The sequence below is a fragment of the Phoca vitulina genome, unplaced genomic scaffold (genome assembly GCF_004348235.1).
Source record: "Phoca vitulina isolate PV1807 unplaced genomic scaffold, GSC_HSeal_1.0 scaffold7, whole genome shotgun sequence".
In the NCBI taxonomy this organism is placed as follows: domain Eukaryota; kingdom Metazoa; phylum Chordata; class Mammalia; order Carnivora; family Phocidae; genus Phoca; species Phoca vitulina.
Window position 1 is genome coordinate 17697787 of NW_022589710.1, and position 24876 is coordinate 17722662.

Here is a 24876-nt window from a genome sequence, read left to right on the forward strand (position 1 = left end):
TCTTTAGGTATGTAATGAATATTCATTTCTGCCTCTTTGAGAACTTTATAAATGATGCGTCTGGCTGTAGAGAGCTGTGCTTTGTGTTTCCCTGAGCTCTGCAAATTTGCTGCAAAAGGCTGCTGTCTGATAGTGCAGCCCATCCCAGTTTTCTCTTAGTTACTTTGGCTAAAAAGTTATAAGTAATATGGAGTTTAGACTATACTTAGAAGCACCAGTTTTAGAGAAATATAACTAAGTTTTTCTATTCATAGGAGAAAGTATTTTGTTCTGAAAAAAGTGAGTTGTTTTGTTTTGTTCTCTTTGTGTCTCCCTAGCTCTTTGTTCTCTTCATGTTTTTTTGAGAACCTTGGGAGGTTTCTTTGTACATTACAAATATTGATATTTACTTTATTAGAAAATAAAATTTCAATATTTTAGAGTGCTTAGTTGTTGATTAATTTGAATATAACAATGATAAATATTTTGTATGTTAATACCATCTTAGTAATATTGTTATATTAGTTCTGACCTTGTGTATTCCTGGATTGGACTGAAATAAATTGTTAGTCTGTTGCAGAACGTGAAAAGAGCATAATAAAAGCAAAATTTAAAAAGGAATTATATCTGCCTTGATTGGCAATATGACAACACCTGAGTTTGAAAAGCTATGAAATATGTGAGAATCTTGGTAAAATTAGATTAATTTGGTGGGTTGTTTCCTTTGTTTCCTATTTATTTTCTTTTATATTATAGATTATTACTAATGAATTTCATGGGAGGTGTTGTCAAGTCAGATGAGAAGCTTAACCTGCCCTAGATTAAATTTGTTAGTATGCTAAAATGTAATATAGAGAAATATAAAATAAAAGAAAATGTAATATAAATCAGACCTTGAATGCTGTATGGCAGTTTCCTAGACAATTGTTGATTTCCTCTCTGTCCATGATGACTGTAGTCAGTCTTAGAGCTGCTTTGCCTGATATAAGTAACAAAAAACCAAAAAAAAGTCATCATTTCAGTTATTTTCTAAAATTTTAAATTGAATGCAACTTTACTTCCTTGGCTTAAATTTAACATTTTTTACACCAGTAATTTTCGAATGGGGATTCATATCACCTACCTATGGAGTTTTACTGATATACAAATGTTCAGGATCTCTACACTTACTGAATCTGTAATTTGGTTTGATATATTCTTGATATATTCTAACTATATGCTTAGTATATCCATGTCATGTTATGACTGTGGATTATTATTTATTATATATAGCTGAGGATTTTTTTTCTCTGTAAAGATTACATTTATCAACTTTTTGAATATCCGCTTTTGAAAATCAAGTCAATCATTATGTTCACAGATAGTTTTTTAAAATGTTTTTTGGACTAACTTCATTATCTTTGTTTTAGTTGCCATAGAATCAACCAAATTTGTCAGTTGCACTATTCTTGCTGTGAACTTTCATCAGATATTCCTCTTTTGAAATTTATCATCAATAAGTTAACCACAGTCATTTAAAGTCACCACATCATTTTGTCACCAACAGATAGATTTTGCTTTAATGTGATGCTTCCCTGAAAGCACTTTTAATCAGCCACAGGTTGTACTGATTCATATTCAACCAAGGACTATCTCAAAGCTTTGTGGAAAAGGAATTTGCCCAGTATTTTGCCTCACTTAAACAACTTTGGGGCTATACCAGGGTGATGAACTGGAATTTCCAGAATTCTAATCAAGAAGCAAATGGATTTATAAGATTGTAAACCCAAAATGAAGTAAAAAAACAATTGCATGGGACCAAATGAACTAATGAGGGGTAATTATGATTTTTGTCTGGAATATGATTTGTATTTTAATGTTCTTTTTTTTTTTTGGATAGATAAGGAATAACTTTCTCTTTCAAGATATCTATAACTCAAAATTGACCAGACTCTGCTTTTGTAAACTGAAGTTAAGCATTTCAAATAATACCTTATTCTCCCTGTCTAACCTCTCCAAAGGTTGGAAACTCTCACTGAGTATTCTTACCTTAATGGCAATATTATTACTTACATAGCTTAAATAAGAATGTTTTTTTTACTAAGACATAATTGGATGGTTTTGTTAATATGACTAAAGAGGAGATAAAATTAATCAATAAAAAAATCTCAGTCAAAAAGAAGGCCAATTTTTTTAAAGAGGCAAAATAAATTATAGATTGTACAAATAGTTTTTTTTTTTTTAAAAAAGCAAGTTGGTAGATTTAAATCCAAACATATAAGTGATCACAAACATTGTAAATGTTCTCAACACTTCAAATAAATGACAGAGATTTTCAGTTGGATGAAAAAGTAAGACCCAAATATATGATGACAACTAGAAAACAAACATTAAATATAACACAAATAGATTAAAATAAAAAGGATTGAGGAAATCTACATGCAAAAGTATAAATTTTGAACCCTACTTCAAATCATACACAATATTTAACTTGAATTGGGTAATAAACTAAAAGGTAAGAAATAAAACTATAAACCACCTAGAAGAAAGCACAGAAACAAATCTTCATGTCCTTGGATCAGGCAGTTATTTATCTGATATGTCCACAAAAGCACAAACAATAAAACACTGGGCTGAAAGTTTTAGCCAGTGCAGTTAGGCAAGAAAAAGCGGCGTATCTATTTTGGAAAGGAAGAAGAAAACTGTCTTTGTATATAGATGGCATGATAGCCTATGTAGAAAATAAAATGGAATTTTAAATGTTGACAGTAAAATTAATAAGAAAAGAAAGTTGTAGGATATGAGATCAGTATCAAAATAGAATTGTATTTTAATCAACTAGCAATGAAAAATTACAAGTTGAAATTACTAAAACAATACAATTTTAAAAGGCAATGAAAATATGTAATGCTTAGGTGTAAATTTGACTTAAGATTAGTATATTACTGAAAGATATTAAAGAATACCTAAACAAATGGAAAGATATGTTCATGAGCCAGAGGACTAAGTAATGTTAAAGGACTCAGTTTTGTAATTAAAAGAGAATCAGGGAAATTAATTAAGAGTCTAGTAAAATTTTTAATTTATAGATCATTTATAACTACATATAATTGCTTATAATTACTACTACTTTCATTTTAATACTTTCAGACTATTTGCATTATTAGAAAACTATTTTATATTTGTGATCTCATTTTCAAATGACTGTAATCAGAATTCAAGCCTCACCATTGGAATTTAACTCTTCCAGAGAGGCCAGAAGTGACAAATATTTATGTTCTCTTTCCCTCTGTTCACTCTGCTCAGGTTACTAAATTGCCACACTCTATGTAGGAACTACATTGCCTATAATGAAGGCCATAAATAATTTCCAGCCCCTCCCTTCTGATAGTTTAATCAATAAAAAAAATTTCCATTCAAGATGCTGGGAAAATATGAGCTTAGAATTTGTAATAACATATACAATAATTTATGAAGATAGTAAAAGGGGGCATTTAGTTAAAAATAGAGTAGGTGAGAATGTTCCATTAGAACATAATTTTGAGTATGTTCAGTCATGCAGCAAGACATGAGTTAGATAAGCTTAACTCGTAGATTTAGTCACCCTGGATAGAGATGTACCCCTTCCTCTGTTTACTCTGTGTACATATATTTGTAAGAATGAACAGGAATGCAGAGGGAAAACTTTACATAACACAAACATGGCTAAAGAGTGTGCAATAGTGAGTTTGGAGCATTTCTCAGAGTAGGCTCCGTAAGGTGGACAGGAGCCACAAAAGTGCTCAATTCCACTATTATCTAAACTCCTTCACATATTTATTTCTATTATCTATCTCAATTCTAATTTTATTATTTCATCTAAAAAATAAAGTGTACACTTAACTGTCCATCCTGCTCAAAACAACGAAAAAATACACTTATAAGTATTAAACTTTTTAAAGCATTAGAAGATAACAGGCAGAACCTAGTTCTCTAACTTCCATGTTTAGTCCACTGCTCTCTTTTGGAGTGATTTCCCCCCACTAAAATGTAACCAGGTGAAACCGTATTAACATGCCTGGAATATTGTGTCAAGAACACAGGCCTTCCTTCTCCCCTTATTATTCACTCTAGATTATTGCCAGAAAAATGAGGAAAATGATATAGAGGGAAAACATTCAGTAAAATACTCCAGGTTAGGCTTTAAGTCACAATTTAATACTTCTAGATGTTTTCTAATCAGTATGAGAATAAAGAATGTGGATTTTTTTTTCTGATTAATAAATGCATAATTACAGGGGTACCTGGGTGGCTCAGATGGTTAAGCAGGCAACTCTTGGTTTTGGCTCAGGTCATGATCTAGAGGTTGTGGGATCCATTCACTCTCCCTCTCTCTGCCCCTACCCCCACTCGTGCATACGTGCGTGCGTGCGCGCGCACACACACACACACTCTCTCTCTCAAATAAATAAGCAATTAAATCTTTAAACAAAACAAATGCATAATTACAATAATAACACGTAAATACACATATACTTACACCTGCTAAATACAGGTGAAGTCAGAAACAGAGCCAGTCTAAGTTACCTTTCTGAAAACAGATGATCAATATCAGAATCACATTGGGGTTTGTATTAACATACAATATCAAGCTCAAGACCTAGTGAATCAGATGTATGTGTATGTTTGCACACATAAAGTTGAATACTATATCTGTGAATCCATATGAAAGAATATAAATTTTCCTAAATATAGCAAAATCTACATACAATCTCTTCAGTGTAAACAATATAATATATTATTAGGCAGAATTTCGTTTCTCCTTCTAAATGATGGAGAAAGTCCATTACTCAGTGTGAACATATCATTAAATAATTTTATTTTATTTTAATTTTAATTTTATTTTATTTTATTATGTTAGTCACCATTCATTACATCATTAGTTTTTGATGTAGTGTTCCATGATTCATTGTTTACGTATAACACCCAGTGCTCCATTCAGTAAGTGTCCTTAAATAATTTTAGAAAGGGATTCTATTAATATTTATACTTGATACAAGGATAACCAAGCATAAACTAACTGAGTTTGCCGCTCTGGGGCAAACTAGATCTTAAATTCACCCCACAGTTAGAAGTCCAAAGACTTATGGAATTCACCAAAAAAATAAAGTTTCAGAAGCACCAGAAGCAGCAAAGTAACTATTTTTCTGTAGTTTAAGTCAAATTACATTTCTAGCCAGAGTGCTCCCCCCCTACTGTCAGTAAGCCTTTTTAAATGTTTTCCTTTTTTTTCTTATTGTGGTAAAATATAGTAATATAAAATCGGTAAAATGCAGTAACATAAAATTAATCATTTTCACCATTTTTAAGTTCAGTGTATTAAGTCCATCAGTATTGTGCAACCATCACTGCCATCCACTAACTCAACTCTTCCATTTTGCAAAACTGAAACCCTATACCCACTAAAAATTAACTTTCCAATCCACCTTCCACTCAGCTTCTGTCAACAACCAGTCTATATTTTGTCTCTATGATTTTGACTATTCTAAATGCCTCAAATAAGTGTAATCATACCATATTATCTTTGTGATTAACTGATATTATTTAACATAATGTTCTCAAGTTTCATCCATGTGGTAACATGTCAGGATTGCCTTCTTTTTTAAGGCTGAACAATATTCCATTGTATGTATACATTTTATTTTGTTTATCCATTCACCTGTCCATGAATACTTGGCTTGATTCCATGCTTTAGCTATTGTGAATAATGCTGCTATAAACACTGGTAGATGTATATCTTTTTAAGACCCTGTTTTTTATTCTTTTGAGTATATACCTAGAAGTGGAAATGTTGAATCATATGGTAATTTTATTTTTAATTTTTTTCTGGGGAACTTCATATTCTTTTTTATAGCAACTATTTTATATCCCCACCAACAGTGCACAAGAATGCAATTTCTCTATATTGTACCAACCCTTGTTATTATCTGGGTTTTATTATTGTTTTTTTGATAATAGCCATCCTAATGGGTCTAAGGTGGTATCATTATAGCTTTAATTTACATTTCCCTAATGATTAGTGATGTCAAAGCATATTTTCATATGCTTATTTGTCCATTCATAAATCATCATTCCAGATATGTCTATTTAAATCCTTTGCCCATTTTGAATTTGGTTGTTTGGTTTTTTGTTGAATTTTAGGAGTTCCTTATATATTCTGGATATTAAGTCATTAAGATATTATGATTTGCCAATATTTTCTCCCATTCTACGGGTTTTCTTTTTGCTCTGTTGATAGTGTCTTTGATACTTTTTTTTTTTTTTTACTTTCTATGAAATCTAATTTTACTATTTTTTTTTCTTTTGTTTCCTGGGTCTTTGGTATCACTACCAAATCCAATCAAAGTAAATGTTTTGCCTTATATTTTCTTCTAAGAGTTTTATAATTTTAACTTTATGTTTAGGTCTTTTATCCATTTTGAGGTTTTTTGTTTTCTTTTTTAATATGATGTTAGGTAAGGGTCTAACTTCATTTTTTTGTATATGGATATCCACTTTTTCCATCATCATATGTTGAAAAGACTGTCCTTTCCCTCACTGAATGATCTTGGCACCCTTGTTGAAAATCATTTGACTGTATTTGTGAGGGTTTATTTCTGGCCTCACTGTTCTGTTCTACTGATCTATAGGTCTGTCTTTATTCCTATACCATACTGTTTCATTTCTATAGTTTTGTAATATAGTTTGAAATCAGGAAATGTGAAGCCTCAAGCTTTGTTCTTGTTTTTCAAGATTGCTTTTGTTATTCATAGCCCCTTGAGTTTTCATATGAATTTTAGTATGGAATTTTCCATTTTTTCAAAATACTTCATTGGAATTTTGATGGGGATTGCACTAAATCTGTAGATAGCTTTGAGTTGTATTGACATCTTAATAAAATTAAGCTTTCCAATCTCTGAATATGGAATGTGTTTTCATTTATTTATGTCTTTAATTTTTTTCAGCCATGTTTTGTAGTGTTTACAAGTTTTTCACTTTCTTAGCGAAACTAATTCCTAAGTAGTTTATAATTTTTGATGCCATTGTAAATGGAATTGTTTTCTTAATTTCCTTTTTAGATTGTTCATTATTAGCCTATAAAATTTCAGCTGATTTTTGTGTGTTGACTTTGTATCCTACCACTATTTGCTGAATTTGTTTATTCTAGAAATTTTTGTGGAAATTTTATATAGAGTTTACTACATATAAAATCATACCATCTGCAAACATAATTTTACTTCTTCCTTTCCAATTTGGATTCCTTTTTTTTTTTTTCCTGCTTAAGTATCTGGCTCGGACTTCCAGTACTATGTTGAATAGAAATGGTGAAAGTAGGCATCCTTGTCTTGTTCCTGATCATAGAGGAAATATTTCAGTCTTTCATCATTGAATACTCTATTAACTGTGGGCTTGTCACATATGGCTGCTATTATGTTGAGGTGATTTGCTTCTCCCAGTTTGTTGAGTATTTTTATCATAAATTGTGTTGAATTTTGTTGAATGCTCTTTCTGCATCAACTGAGATAATCATGTTTGTTTTCTTTTCCCTTTATTCTGTCCATGAAGCATATTACATTGATTGATTTTCTTTTTTCTTTCTTTTTTTTTTTTTTAAAGATTTTATTTATTTCCTTGACAGAGAGAGACACAGCGAGAGAGGGAACACAAGCAGGGGGAGTGGGAGAGGGAGAAGCAGGCTTCCCGCTGAGCAGGGAGCCCGATGTGAGGCTCGATCCCAGGACCCTGAGATCATGACCTGAGCCGAAGGCAGACGCTTAACGACTAAGCCACCCAGGCGCCCACATTGATTGATTTTCAAATGCTGAAACGTCCTTGCATTCTAGAGATAAATTCCAATTGGTCATGTTATATGTATAAGCATTTTTATATGCTGCTGAATTCGGTTTGCTAGTAATTTGTTGAGGATTTTTGCATCAGTGTTTGTAAGGGATATTTGTAGTTTTCTTTTGGGGATGTTTCTTTGGCTTTAATATCAGAGTAATACTGGCCTCATGAAATAAGTTATGAAATGTTTCTTCCTCTTCAATTTTTTTGAAAAGTTGGAGAATTGTTAGTTCTTTTTTTAAATATTTGGTAGAATTCACCAGTGAAGTCATCAGGTTCAAGCCTTTTGTTGTTGTTGTTGGGAGGTTTCTGATTACTTATTCATTCTCTTTACTAATTACAGGTCTATTCAGATTTTTTAAAATTTCTCTGTGATTTAATCATGGAGGGTTACCTATTTCTAGGAATTTTCCATTTAAACTAAGTTATTCAAAATATTGGTGCTATAGAGTAAATATGTATGCCCCCAACCCCCACAACTATTCATGTGTTGAAATCTATTTCACTGTGAGATAATATTTGGAGATGGGGCCCCAAGAGGTGATTAACTCATAAAGGCAGAGCCCTCACTTAGGAAATTTGTGCCTTGTCCCTTCCACCATCTGAGGACACAGCAAAAATATGGCTGATTATGAACCAGAAAGTAATTCCTCACTGGACACTGAATTAGCTGGCACCTGATCTTAAACTTCCCACCCTCCAGAACTGTGAGAAATAAATTTCTTGTTGCTAGCCACACAGTCTATAATATTTTGCCATAGCAGCCTAAGACAGTTGGCCTACAGTTTTTTCAGAGTACGTTCTTACAATCCTTTTTATTTCTGAAGAATGGGTAAGAAATGTCCCCACTTGCATTTTTAATCTTAGTAATTTTAACCTTCTCTTTTTTCTTAGTCATTTTGACTAAAGATTTGTCAATTGTTGATTTGTTTTTGAAAATCAACCTTTGGTTTCATTGATTTTCTAGTGAAAATCAATGTTTTTCTAGTCTCTATTTCATTTATCTCTAATCTTTATTATTCCTTTCCTTTTACTAGTTCTGGGTTAGTTGTTCTTTTTCTAATTCCTTAAGTTGTAAAGGTAGGCTGTTAACTTGAAATCAACAATAAGGTATTACCATACCCCATGATTAAGGTCAATGTAAAACTCTAATGGCGCAATCCAGGCAGGACGACTAATGGCTCAGACTCTTCAAGAATGACAGTTGGGTCACATCATCAGGTAAAGAAAGACAAGTAGCTGAGATGTTTACTGGTGGAAAAGGAAATACAGAATGAGAAGAAAGTAGTTAAAAATACCAAGTGGCCAATTACAGAAGCAAAGACTGTAGTTGTCGAGAACACTTCTTTCTTCTTATTTTATTATGAGTATGTTTGTGTGTGTACAGATATTTATCATAATATCTTCATTTTCTTTTCTCTCTTATCACATATCCTATAACATAGCATGTATTGACTTTGTCATAATATTTCAGTATTATTATTTTAATTATTAGTATTTAAGATATAGGATAGCAAGAAAAAGTGTAAGCATCACTCTAGGACTTTACCTTCTCTTCTGAGGAAGAGGTTAGTGTGTTTTTGGTTGTATGCAGGATAGTTGCATCACATGAGGCAAAATTATGACCTTGTTATTGTATTTATTTGGAAATGATGTATGATTTAATAAGGTACATATGGGTGTGAAGTTGACAAGAGGTGGACTTATGGTGATCAATTTTATTTGTCAGCTTAACTGGGCCATGGGTGCCCAAATAATTGATTAAATATTATTCTGGGTGTGTCTCTGGGGATGTTTCATTTGAATATGTAGACTGAATGTAGCAGATTGCCTTTCCAAAGTGAGTGGGCCTTGTCCAATGTTTTGAAGACTTGAATATAGCAACAAGCCTGAGGGAGAATTCTCTCTCTGCCCAATTGTCTTAAAGCTAGAACATCAGTCTTCTTCTGCTTTTGGACTCAGACTTGTACTAGAACTAGCTTTTCTGTTCTCAAGACTTCAGACTTGCCCTGGAATTATATTGTTGGTTCTCTTGGCTCTCTAGCCTGCCGAGACCTTGGGACTTCTTAGCCTCATATTTGTGTTAATCAATTTCTTATAGCAAATTTCATCCATATATATATTTTAAGGCAAAATAATTGGAACCATTTAGCAATACTTAGTAAGATAGCATTTAAATAGGGTAGTTAGGAAATATTCATCAATAGAGTGATATTTGAGCAAAAGCTTAAATGGGGGAGGGAGCAAGCCATGCAAGTTACTGAGGAAAATGTTGTTGAGGCAGAAGAACAGGATTACAAAGTTTTAAAGTTCTTTTATATATGATTTTTCTTTGCCTTAGCCTGGGTCTCCACCCACACTCCTATCCCAAACAGACCTGGGGGGGCGGGAAGTTTGGTGGAGGAATTTTATTTGGAAATAATCCTAGAGAGCAGGAGTGGGGAGTAGGACAATTATACAGTGATGGGAAAAAATCTAATAAAGCATGCACTATGGAGCAGGTTACACTGTGGACAACTGAGGACCCTTTACAATTGGATAGGATGTATCTCAGAAGTGTCCCACTGAGGGTTGAGAAAGCTTAACTATTTTTCCATCAAATCGTATTTAATTTGGACTGACTTTTTTACAGACTAGAGAAATTCCCCAGACAGAGAAGCTAAGAGACAGGTGTTAACTGAATGTATAGGAAATATTTATAGTAGCTGAATGTGACTTATTAGATACAGGCCATGGGTTTATGGGTGGGCTTTCACAACATCCCCCATAGTCCTTCACTGCTCAACCTAAAAATCAGTAAGTTGAACTGTCTGTGCTTAACTCAAAGTCTTTCTTTTGCATTCATACCACTATTGCCCCATTTCAAGTATTTGCTGTAAGCTAAATCAGTGATTCTTGGCTCTGTCAGACTGAAACTCCATTTTTATAACAAGTTTTTGATACTTGCTCTGCTCTTCTGAACAAAATTTATTGTAACCTATAAAACAATTTAAAAATACTAATGTAATATACTAACACTAACATAAAGGAAAAACAAAAGGAAATGAACTTATAATAAAATGATGCATTTTTAGTACATGAGTGTTGAAGAACAACACAGTGATGAATCATAATCAGTGACAGACTATTACAAAGATGTTGAATTGGCAACTGAAATATCATGAGCAGTGCTGCCATTGAAGACATAATTTCCAAAATTATGTACCACTTATTATACAGTTGCAAACAAAATAAAATGCATGTTTCTCATTCTATACAAACGGCTTGCTTTTCTGAAAATGTTAGTGTATATTAAAATAAAGTAAAAATATATTTTATAGTTTTCATAAATCAAAGTATCATATAGACTCAATTTCAAGTAACCTTTTTTTTTTAAGATTTATTTATTTATTAGAGAGAGAGAGAGAGAGCAGGGGGAGGGGCAGAGGGAGAGAGAAAATCCTCAAGCAGACTCCCTGCTGAGTATGGAGCCTGATGTAGGGCTTGATCCCACGACCCTGACATCGTGACCTGAGCCTAAATCAAGAGTCGGACGCTTAACCAACTGAGCTACCCATGCACCTCTCAAACTTTTTGATCACATGAATTCCCTATGGTATGTTCCAAGTTTTCTGGGACTCAGGATCGTAATCTGTGGTCTCAGATGGTCATTTTTTGCATTCAGAAGTTTCCCCACTAGCACCACCCAACCGTTTGACAATCAAATATATTACTGCAGATATCCCAAATATCCTTTCTGGGGAAATATTTCACCTGGTGAGAAGCCCTAACCTAGATTATTATAACCCTCATTAATTCTGGTTTGTCTCTTTCTACTTCTGCCTAAATTCAGTGCAGCTTCCTCTAATCCACCAAAGCTATCTTTGTAACATGCATCTTTATAATATCATTTTATTTTTAAATATTTCAGAGAATTTCCATATTACCCACAAAATAATACCCAAGATTTTTATTATGGCATTGAATATCCTCAAAGGTGCCTAAAATCATCAATTGAGTATTAAAAACAGATCATTCTGTTGCTACTCACCACTACCATCCTATTACTTTACTTCTTAAAATCCAGCCTATGGTAGCAGGAATTCCAAGATGGCCTCCAAGATTCGGGTCGCCTGGTGTGAATGTCTTGTACAGGCAGGCAGCATCTGTGAATAAGCAATATCAGTCCTGCGATTAGGTTATTTATCAGTTGACTTTGAGTTAATAAAGAAAATTGCCCTGGTGTTCCTGACCTAATCTGAGCACTGGAAGGGCCAGGAAGCAAGGACCTGAGAGCTGTGTCTAGCAGCCAAGAGTGATTCCTGACCAACAGCCAGCAAGAAAATAGGACTTTGAGTCTTAAAACAGGAAGCAGCTGAATCCTGCCAGGAAAGTAAGGAAGGTCAGAAGTCTATCTTTCCCTACTTGAGCCTCTAGATGTGAACACAACTGAATGATACCCGATTTCAGCCTTGTGAAACCCTAGGCGTAAAACACAGCTAAAATGTGCCAGACTCCTGGTGCAGAAAATCAGAGAGACAATAAATTATTGTTGTTTTAAGTAGTAAATTTGTAGTAATTTGTTTTGCAGCACTGGGAAACTAGTATTCAAACTTACTTTTACTATTTCAGGAATATCCTATTCAGTGTCATAGCTCTGTCTCTCAACAACCACTATTCCCTTTTCCTAAAACGTTCACCACAATCTCACAATCTCTTTCACTTTGCATCCATCCGCCTGATTTGGAAGAATGATTCTTAAGGTCACATTTCCTTTGTTAAATCTCTTGAAACATTGTGTTCTTGAAGCAGGAGAGCAAGGTTCTTGTCTCGCGGAGTCGAAGAATGAATCTCGCAGACAAAGAGAGTGAGCAAAGCAATAGAGTTTTATTAAGCAAGGATACAAGAAAAAGCTCTCAGGAGTGAGAGGGGTCCTGACCAGGTTGCCAATGAAGGCTTTTCATCTCTGGCCTTTTATTAGGACTTTACCAGGAAACTTGCCAGTGGTTAGGTGGTTAGGTCAGTGGCCTAGAACTAGACATGACACAGATTGTATGAGAGTTTTTGTTTCTGTGACATCTATGACCTATAGATATGTACTGCTAGGTCTGGTTAATCTTTACAGTGAACTTTTCCTCTGAGGCCTGATCAATTTTTGTGGTTATTTTATTTTCTGTGGTTACAATGCAATTATTAGAAAAAACATTTCAACCCTAATAGTTGGGATTGGGTGGTCTAAATTTTCCTGATCTCGGTCTTTGTTTTGTCTCAGTGTCTGCATACCTGAAATACCCTCAGAGCCTAGTCAGGGGACTCCTATCTCTCCCTGCCTATCCCTACTGATTCTCACTATTTTTCTTGTGTACATCCACAATGTATCACAATGTAATAGCTTGTTTCATATTGATGTTCTCTACTAAACCCTACTTTTTGAGGGCAAAACTATGTAATTCCCATATTTGTAATCTTAATGACTAGCACATTTGTTTATCCAACACAACTATTAATGAATTAATGAAAGAAATGAGCATTTTGAACTAGATTTTTAGTTCTAAATTTGTCTACTTACGTCTCTCAATTTAGTGTACTGCATCTTCATTATTCAATATTATAAAAATGATGGTGACTCATTTATTAAATTCACTGATCTTTTAGGTTTGTTGTTTAGGTTGTAAATTTAATGGATAGTTATATATGCATGGAAGCAGTTATATGTCTTATTTTTAGTTGGAGTTTGGTATAGAAAATCTTGATTAAAGGGCCTGGAGAAAAAAAATTCAGGGCATGGAACAATGACTTGGAAGGTACTGGTGTTAAAGAGTGGTTAAAGAGTATTCTTTACTCCTTTTGGAATCAACCGGGAGATTCCATTCTGTAGTGTTTCAGAACTATCTTAGAGTATATTGTGAAATGAGAAACTTTATTATCAATTGTCTTTTTAGGATGCTCAGTCCTTACTTCTGGCATAGGCACACACAAGGGAAGGATCTTTCTCTGCATCCCTTCTTCACTCGTGTGAGTGAACACCTTCCTACCTTGTTCCTAGTATTTTCCTAACTTGTTCCTAGTATTTTCATCTTCTCTCTGTTTTATGACCCCTAGCTCTATAGTTTGTTTTCTATTATACTGGGCCTTAGTTTTGTGTATATTTTTATTTGTTTAATTTCTTTATCCTAATTCACTGGCTTTTTCTTTTATCTTTCTAAACTTCTTTCTTTCTACAATGTCTTAACAAGTCCATGTCTAAGTATACCTTTAGAATCATAAATGCTATTATAAACTACCTCATGAGCCATAAATGCATTTCCTTTTATCCATATAAATACCATGCATTATAATATTTTATAATAAAAGGTGACTTGCGACTTACCGGTATCAATATCAAGATCATTGAGCCAGCCAAGTTGAAATTGAATAATAAAACTTCAGAGTTGGAGGGACCTTAAAGATTATTTAATAATGCAGATCCTGCATTTGCATATAGATAAGGGAACAGATAAGGTCAGTAGAAGCTGAATTACTTGTGTAAGGTAACATAATTATTCTGAAGTAGAAAAAAATACCCTCTGTCCTTTGATCTGTTCTTGTAGAGCTTTTTCCAATGTCTCTCGCTGCTTCTGTTGGCCTCCCACTCAGGAGAGCCTCTTAAAAGTAATCAGATATCAACAATACTAGAAAATTCTAATATAGCAATTATTATGTACCAGGGAGTATTAAAGGAGAGAAGTAATCTAGAAATACAAGTGTATGATATACATTTGCACATAGAATGTAATTGTAGCCATAGAGAATGAACTATACTAAGGAAATTGACATAGAGTTGAGCTTTGAATAACTCTGATAATAGGAAGGATAAAAATAAAAGAATAAAAATAGTACTGTGAGGCACAGAAATAGTTTCCAGACAGAAAATCCAAAAAAGATAAAGGGAGGAAAGTCTTTCAACAAAGAGAAAATAAAATGAATAAGAAGTAAAAAATGTCCATTATGTTTATGTCAGATTTGCATACATGTAGGTCATTTTTGTCGTTATAAAGAGTGATTTCTGTAGATTGATGGAGCAAACTGTAGATGGAAGTTATTAGGGGAGTTCTTATGAGGTGACCATAAGGAGATAGTGACAAAATCCTTTGCTTGGCAAAACTTTACTCAGGCTCCTGAATCTTCTTCTTGGCATCTGTGCACTACCTTTTAAAATTCAGGTTTAGCAAGAATTCTTGCTAAGTCAGTTTAGCTGGAATGCTTCCCCTTGATATCTGATCAGGTTCCATTATCCTCCAGCTGATATCTGACCACCCTGGCCTGTCTTTAGCAAGAATGTTTTTAGGTCTATTTAGCCAAAGTTGCCCCAACCCCTGATGTTTACTCTTAGTAATTTTCCATCTACTGACCCCCCACCCCGTTCTTTGGCTACAAATTTACACTTGCCCACACTGTCCTCAGAGTTAAGCCCAATCTCTCCCCCACACTGCGAAAATTCACGGCAGTGTTCCCTATACCTATTCCCATCATGCCTACCACCTTGAATTAAGTCTTCCTTACCATGTTTTTAACAAGTGTCTTTCACTATTTTTATTCCGTAATAATAGGTAATAAATAGGAATATTTTTCAAAGAGTTTTGCTATGAAATGGTAGAGTGGTAGACTATTCAAAGAGAAAAGTAAAGAGGTAGGAAACTTCTGTTTGATTTTTAGTTATGTAAATAGTAAAGGGAAGGTAAGATTTAAATGGGAAATTAGGAATGTGTATGAGAGATCAGGGAGACTCAATGGTTATAAATCCCCCAGAAGGTCAGAGGACCTGCCTGGGAGCCAGCCACCAAGAAGTAGAGAACTGTGCAGGTGCACATGGGTGTGGACTGAGAAAGCTGAGGTGTTTTCTATTGTGAGGATTCTGTTTTCTCAGGGAAGCAGGCGAGGTGGAGAGAAAGAGGAAGGAAGAAGGATCAGAGTCTGGAAATTGCAAAAGAATTTTGAATTCACTGTTGAAGTGACTGGAAGAGTCAGTTATAATATATAACAAGCTCGGGACAAAACCAATATGAGAATATGAGTCTCCTGATTTGAAATACGAATAATATTACAGTTTCCCTCAAATAGGTACTAAACCTAAATATAAAGTTAACATAAGTGAATGTCTTAGAAGATATCAATATGCCATTTGTTTAATATATATGATGAGGCCCTATAGGGGTAAACATTTTGTATGAGAGATGTCTTACATACGAGGAAACCCTAAAATATACATATCATTCATATTTGCTTTACCAAATGAAGGAAGATAAATCTATTTAACTATCTAGAAGATTTTTTTAAACTTATATTTGACACGTTCAAAGAAATAGTAAAAACCTTTAAAGTTATAGAACAGCATAATTTAAAGTTCTAATTTCCATTCTAGACAGATGTTTGAGCCATACAGCTAATGGGGGGATATCGGTTACTAAATTCAGGCTAATTGACTCATATCAATTTGTAATCCCATCAGCAGGGTATGAGAATGCCTGTCCCATTTAATTCTTACTGATCATATTAATATTTGTAAACTTTATTTTTTGAAAGGTGATAAAAATTAATAAGAGAGCAAAATTGATGTGTTGATTTACTTAATTTTTGTGAATTTGAATACTCTCTTGCTGTGTTTATTCTTTTCTGAATATGTATGTACTACACATCCCATTTGTCTATTGAGTTTTGATTATCTTCCAATTGATTTTCCTGAACTTTTATAATACTATTTTCCCCTTGCCCTTTATTATACTAAAGTATTTTTCTCCAAATAGACTGGTTAATAATACTGCCTTTTAGCCAAGTTGCCAAAGAATTTGGGGTAATTTGAACCAATTTATCAGCATTGTTTATTGATAACAGTGAGATTCATGAGTTGCACCTGGTCCTTGTAAGATTCCCAGAGGGCTTTGCTTTTGGCACTGGTTACATAAAAACAATATGCCAAGTGGCCAGCAGGGTACAAAGAGTCCTGTCCTGGTTCCAGGATGTTACAGGCCCATGTCAGTGATTCTTGATTTGAGAGAGAAAAACATCTGTCCAGTCTTTACAGAGATAAGGCAATTGAGAATCACACCAGGTCAGTTCAAACTTCTCATTATGAGGCAGCCATTGGTTGTGATTCATGTCCTTTCATTAATACTACTGCTATTTCATGGTTTTTTTCTGCAATAAACTGCATGTTTGTAAACAATATTCTCTTGGGTTCTGTGAATCTTGATTGGCAACTGAACTCTGTTTAACTGCCAGCATTAGTACAGATTAATTTAAGAATTTAATTTTGATATATCAAAATTATTTATATTTTTATTTTTTATTTCTTTCCTAGACATTAATCTGACATAACTGAAAGGGGAACTTGCTGCTCCCATACACTTACCCTTAAGGTGTTAGAGTGTTGATTGTACTTAAGGATTATACTTTGGATATAAGGATATACTGTTTTCTGGTGACTAATGGTGAGAAAATAGTGCCTCTTCTAGGAATTTGTTTAGCCTAAAGTGCCTTACCTTAATTACATTGAACAGAGGTAATTATGAAAATATGCCTTTGAGTAGCTAAATTTCAGATATTAATAGTTAGATATTCCAAAAGAGATCTTATTTCTTAGAATTTATGTCATACTCTGTTAGCTGGAAGATAGAACACAATGATATAGAGTGTCTACTCCAAGGGTCCAGTGGCAAAAATAAATAATATGGAGCAGTTCAGAAATATTTTAAATGGCAAATGATGGTAGTAACTCTTATGTATTCAGAGCTCGCTTTTCTATGGACCCTACACAAGCATCATCTCAATTGATACTCCCAGTTAAATATGGCATAGCATTCACATATTGTAGATGAGAAAAAAATGGTTTAGAGAGGCTAAATAACTGCCACAATTTTACCCAGATAGAGAAGATAGAGCACCACCTCAAATAAGCAATTTGATTCCAGAAGCTTAACTCTTAGGTATTTTTTATTTATTATGGGTTTACTATGTTTCAGGTATTCTTCTAATGTCATTGCAATTATTGAATAAATTACTCATTGGATTTTCATGATAACCCTATGAGGTGGATGGTATTATTATCTCATTTTACAAATGAGGCAACTCCACACTTTCAGAAAATGGAGAAACCGAGATTCAAATCTAGATTCCAGAGTCTCATCTCCTAAATGTTAAGCTATGCCACCTCCAATAGGCTCTACTGACCAGTAAATAGTAACTCACTGTATTGAACGTTCTCCGTATACTCAGCACAGTACTAAAAGTTTTTCTGTCACATATTGAGAATGATAAAAAAAATTACTCTTTTTTATTGGAGGATTTTATGGGAGGACACAGAAACAAAATTATAGTTAATGCTCATAAATAACATGTGTGTTCCCTAGTTATTTCCTATAACTCTTGTTCTTCTAGTGATTTGATATGCTGAATGAGGCAGAGATTTATAAGCATAATTATAATACACACAAGAATGTGATAAGTGCTCAAAGATGGTTATGGAGGACAAAGGGGAAAGTGATTAATTCAATTTTGAAGGGTAGTAATGAAAATGCTACATAAACACTTTTAAGCTGTCCCTTGAAGGAGGAACAAGAGTTTTCTCTGTACTCTCTGTGCGTTACTATCTTGATCTAAGTCATAGAGACCAGAATCTATAGGTAATGATGAGCAATCTTTTGCAGTTGAACTTTGTACTGTTGAGCATTTATGTGTGAAAATAAGGGGGAAGGATTTAATAATGAGTTAAAGAAAGGAAACAAATTTTAATAATTTAGGTATTTTAAATATTCTATCCAATTTATTCTGAAAACTCTGATAGGTGTTATGATTTTCATTTTACAGATGAAGAAACCGAGCCATGGTTACATTTCCTGCCCAACATGACACAATTTTAAATGATGATTCAGTCTTCAAAGATAAGCCCATCTGTTTCCAAAACACACATACTTTCATCTATATATTAATTCCCACTCTGATTATACAGGGAAAGTTAGGTAGGTAATGATATAGATGATAGGTAGGTAGGTAGGTAGGTAGATAGATACATAGATAGATAGATACATAGATAAAGATAGAGATAGAGATATAGGTATAGATATGGCCGGACATGATTCAAGACAGAGTTTTCTCAGTTAATAATTAAAACAAGAAAATAAATTGATTCAAATTTTTCATTCGGAAAATTGAACACAACAAATAACTTTAAACAAATCATTGAAAAAAATTATCACTAGCATGAGCTGCACATAGCAACATTCTTTTCAAACATAAATTCACGATAGTCAATGCCAGGTTTGTTGATTAAAACATACTACCCTCTAGATACAAGGATAAAAACATGCTCCTAAATTGAATTGTGTTGTATACTTAAATTATATGTTCCAGTTGATCTATTCAACTGGTTACTATCTTATGTCTTCTTTTTAATTAATGACATAAAATTTCATGACGCTTCTTCATTGGCAGATAATCTCTTGAGAAAAAGCATGTGTGGGTAAATTAGAATGTAACATATTTTGGACTTTAAATCCTTATTATTAAGGACTTAATAATTAGTGGTTAAATATAATTAGAGATAGGGGCGCCTGGGTGGCTCAGTCGTTAAGCGTCTGCCTTCGGCTCAGGTCATGATCCCGGGGTCCTGGGATCGAGCCCCGCATCGGGCTCCCTGCTCCGCGGGAAGCCTGCTTCTCTCTCTCCCACTCCCCCTGCTTGTGTTCCCTCTCTCACTGTGTCTCTCTGTCAAATAAATAAATAAAATCTTTAAAAAAATATATATATATATAATTAGAGATAAAGTGTTGTGTATATATTCACAAGGATGCATATCAGAAGAAATACAAATGAATATGAAGTTTTTGTTTTGTTTTTTTTTTGTTTACTATTATGGCCATTGTATTGTTTGGCTGACACTGTATTGCTTCTCTTTCCATCTGAATTCGATTTTTTAAACAATTTTTATTTAAATTCAATTTAGTTAAAATATAATGTGTTATTAGTTTTGGGGTAGAATTTAGTGATTCATCAGTTGCATATAATACCCAGTGCTCATTACATCAAGTGCCCTCCTAAATGCCCATCACCCAGTTACTCCATCCCCTTCCACCTCTACTGCAGCAACCCTCAGTTTGTTTACTAGAGTTAAGAGTCTCTTATGGTTTGCCTCCTTCTCTATTTTTATCTTATCTTATTTTTTTGAAAAACCACTACTTATACTGTATTAGCCCATGTGATTTTGAGTGATGTTCATCTCACCTACTACATTCCTCAGGCAGTCTTATAACCTAGACTTTGTCAGAGCTTCTCCTCACCCTTGCTCTAGGGTGCAAATTATTTTCTTTAATGACATCTTTCCAGGATCTTTTTTGGTATTAACTGCAGAGATACATTCTGTCTATCTGAAATTTAGGTCATGACAGAACAATGGAGCTGTAGACATATTTCTTGATGACTGCTTATAGACATGCCTAGACAGTGAAGTCAATATCGACAAGGTTATTACCAAGAGAAAAATTATGTGTTACACTACCATAATTTGAGGCCCTGACTCTATCCATGTCTGCAACTTTTCATAGATATGAGTCAATAAATGCCTGCCTGCTGCCTTTTCTTCTTTCCTTTCTCTCTTCCTCTCTTTTTTTTTTTTTTTTCAAATTTAAGCCATTCTAGAATGAGGTGCCCATCAACATTATAGAGTTCTTATGAATAAATTGACTTAAAAAATTAAGTAAAGGTTACTGTTTTGCTAACAGAACTAAAAGCGGCTCAATAGTGGCATGTGACTGTGGCACCTCTGGGTCTTATTTTAGGGCACAGACCTCAATGACTCTGCTTCAAAAGTCTTTTGACTCTATGTGTAACTATTTAAAATATCAATTGCCAAAAGAGAATTTTAATTACTTAGTTTGTGACACATGGGTCCTATTGCTTGATGTGGAGGTCACCTGGTTTGGGATTTAGTCATCTCCTCCCATGTGGTTTAAAGTACAGCAGTGCCAAAGGAAAGGACTACACCTCAAGAAACTAGGAAGAGATGGTCTACAGGAAATGGATTCCCAGTCAAATGTATGAGCATATGTCATAATTGTCGTAATAAACAAGAGAAGGAAATTAGGTATCATTATACAATGAAGTATTCATATTTTTAATACATAACCACAGATTGATAGCTCGTATTTAAGGGGAAAATGTATATGTTTTATCTGTGGAAAGAATTAAGGACAGATAATATATTCAAATTATTGTAATTAGAGACATTGTGAAAAAGGAACTTGGCTAAAGGATTCTGAAAAACAAATTTGGGAAATCAGTGTTGTAGTTTCAGAGCCAGAAACTATAAAGTGATTAAGAGCATGAATGATGATATAAAACGTCTCTTTCTAGTAGTATTATGGATTAAAGACACTGAAAAACCTCCCATTGAAGCCAACTAAAATACATAGAATAAAATATTTTAAATAGTATTTCAAATTTAATGCAGAACTGACAAAAAGTAGCAAGTCCTCACAGGCCAAAAACAAAGTAGAAGCTGAAAGACATGAAGACAGATAAATACTAAAGCTGGTTCATAATCTAACATTATGTTTTGAACCCTGATGGACTTTTGCTTTAAGTATTTCAAAGGACACGGGAGCTAGAAATAAAGATGAAGGCTTACCTGAGGCAACAAAGGTCAAGGGACATCCAAGATAAACTCGGGATGCCAAAGAGCTTTATCCACATAATAAATATGGATGAAAAATAAACTTTAACCTCTAAGTATATAGGTTTAACATGGAAGTAAATTTTACTGTCAAAAACCTTCAAGCAAAATATTTTAGAGGAATGACGTCACCAAGATGAAGTAGGAGACCCCAGCTTCTGTCCCCCAGCAAAGATCAAAAATTAAGTAGCTATCTACAAAAAGCAATGGCACTGAGAGAGTTTAGGAATCACTTAAGAAACTTTAGCAACACAGTGGAATAAAAAACCTTAGAATAACCACTCGAAAAAGGAGGGATGCCCACATCATCCCATCCTCTAGGCCAGACTTCTCTGGCCTAGAACCAAGAAGGATCTCTCCAGCTAGAAAGAGTGCCCCTCACTAGGAAATGAAGAATGGGGTGAATGACCAGCTTCCCAGACTTTCAGGGCATAGCACAAAGAATCTGCTTCAGTTTCACCCTGCCCAAAGCCCAGCAAATCTGAGACATAGTGGAAGTGGCTAGGCACAAGAAAGAAGAGCAGTGACTGCCAATACCAGCTACGTAGAATTTAACAAACCTTGATTCCCAGTGACCTCATCAAAGGGCCCAGCAACTTTCACTACTTGAGAACCAACGGCCAGCAAAGCTGCTACTGACCCCTTGAAGATTCCTCTGGATTTTACCCCACAGGTATTCGTGTTTGCTGATGCCAGCCATCTAAGTCCCTGTCCACTCCCTCCACTCTGCTGCCCTCTGCTAGGTAGGATTTGTACCAGCAGCCATCTCAGGCTTCTGTGGCTGTGTGAGTGCAAGGCATCAGCCTAGACGATTGTGACTGACCCCCACCACTGGGAGTGCCCTTGGGGCTAGCCCATCCAGCTATGTACTTGCATACCACTGGGCTGAGTCTCTTCACCATCTTCTGCCATACGCATGCTTGTGGAGTGATTATGCAGCCATGGTCCTGCATACCAACAGCCAAGGCCTTGGTAGATGTCATTGCACACACAGTTGGCTCAGACACTCTCTCTGTCCCTGACCCCTACCACCACATGTATGTCTGAAACTGATCCTGCCACTACACAGGCACCTACTACTGGTCCCCACAGCCCAGGTTGTACACGCCATCCTGCCCTGACCACCACCACTACCTGCCCTGGTCCCTAGCTGCTGAACCTTGCAGCACAGCTGAGGAATCCAACAGCATTGCAGCCACTGTGGGCCCTCTGCAGCATTTGCAAGGACCACACAGCTGTTAATGTTGTAGACTCCAGTGGCCTGTGCCAACAAGACTTCACACCCCACAGGATGCAAAGCTGCTATACACTCCTGAACTTGGTGCCAGGTGCCACTAGACCTGGGGTCACAACACACTCCAGCATGCTCCCATCTGTTGGTGAGGTCTTTCCTTACTGAAGTCAGTCCCTAAAGTCTGGAAGAGGAGACTGTTTCTTCAAATGTGTAGATGCTTATGCAAGACTACAGGGATCAAAAAAAATCAGGGAAACTTAATTCCACCGAAAGAATACAGTAAACTTACAGTAACTAATACAAAGGAAATGGAAATGTAAGAATTGCACAACAAATAATTCAAAGTAGTTGTTCTAAAGATGCTCAGAGAGCTACATGAGAAAACAGATAAACAATTTAATGAAATAAGGAAAAAATAGAAGAACAAGAGAAGACCAACAAAGAGATAGGAAACAATTTAACCAAGGGACTGAAAGATCTAAAAATCAAAAACTATAGGATATTAAAAAATAAAACAAACAAAAAGAACTACAGGACATTGCTGAAATAAATTGAGGAAGACACAAATAAATGGTAAGATATCCTATACTTATAAATTGGAAGAGTTAATATTGTTGAAATGTCCATACTACAAAGAGCCACCTATATATTTAATGCATTCCCTATCAAAATTCCAATGACATTATTCACAGAACTAGAAAAAACCATCCTAAATTTGCATAGAACCACAAAAGACCCTGAATAACCAAAGTAATTTAGAGAAAGAACAAAACTAGAAGCAACACACTTTCTGATTATAAACTATATTATAAAGCTATATTAATAAAGATATAAATAAATCTTTATATTTTTATGGGGAATATGATGTTAAGAAACATATGGTGAGTTTAAAGAAACATATGGTGAGTTTAAAATGAGAATGCCCAGGGTGGATGTGTGGGTGGGTGGGTAGGTAGGTAGGTAGATAGATACTGATCCAGACATAATAAAGAGAATTTGAGAGAAAACATTCAGAAGTTAATGAATAAAAATTCACTGATTAACACCAATAAATAATTAAAAGGCAATTCATACTTACATATACGATAGAAAATTGAAAAATACTAAAAACAAAACCTAAATGCTACCAGAAAAAGAAAACCAAAACAAAACACAAAGTGTAAGTGAAAGATAGGGTAACAACTGACATTTCATTAGCAACTGACATCTCTTTAGCTAATGAGCGACTCTGATCTCATTAGCCAGATGATAATCACAGGGTACAGATTATAAGAAATTGTCTTCCATGCACCTCCCATGTAAGACCAAATTGCTAATTGAAATGATTCAAACTTTTCATTTTTGTTCTTTCTCTTAGCAATACGTATAGACATGTAAGATGGAGATTAAAAAAAAAAAAGTTTTAAAAAAGACCATTTAAGGGGTCCCTGGGTGGCTCAGTCGTTAAGTGTCTGCCTTTGGCTCAGGTCATGATCCCAGGGTCCTGGGATGGAGCCCCGCATCGGGCTCCTTGCTCAGCGAGGAATCTGCTTCTTCCTCTCCCCCCCAACGACCGCTTGTGTTCCCTCTCTCGCTGTGTCTCTCTGTCAAATAAAGAAATAAAATCTTTAAATTTAAAAAAAAAAGAAAAAATAAAAGACCATTTAAGGCTAATTTTTATTTTTATGTAATGTGATTTACTGATTTATGGAACTTTAGGATACTATAAATTTTAGTTCTTTCTAAAGAATGAAGAGTTTGAGAAATGGAGAAAATATATAGCCCTGGCTCTTTATATTGCTGCCTATATAAATAGGCAGGGCAAGTTATAATTTTTCAATTATTCTCTTATGTCTTTATATTATAGATATTTTATTATATCTCCTATAACTTGTTTATAATTCCACTTACAGTTGAAATGAAATAAACAATTACTGAGTACCTGCCGTTTTCTAGGTACTGTGTAGGGAGTAGTTTTTGACATTGCAAAATAGAGATAAATAATAACCAAAAGCTTACATTTGTAAGCAAAACAAATAGTAACAACTAAAATATAGTCAGATAAGTATTTCAATAAAATATTGCATTCATTATTTATCTACCCCCCCAAAGAAATAAGGTATTATTTGAAGGAATTGTGCGTTGAGACCCTCTACGACTG

The 24876-nt window shown here is 34.5% G+C and overlaps 1 long non-coding RNA gene across 1 annotated transcript in view; it reads right to left on the minus strand.

Moving 5' to 3' along the window:
* Window positions 1-880: 880 nt before the first annotated feature.
* LOC116632929 overlaps window positions 881-24876 on the minus strand; it is a 62021-nt gene continuing 38025 nt past the window's right edge. The window contains exons 2-3 of the long non-coding RNA XR_004299537.1: window positions 11852-11966; window positions 881-958 (exon numbers count right to left, since the gene is read on the minus strand). This is a non-coding gene — a long non-coding RNA (uncharacterized LOC116632929). The remainder of the gene's footprint in view (window positions 959-11851; window positions 11967-24876) is intronic.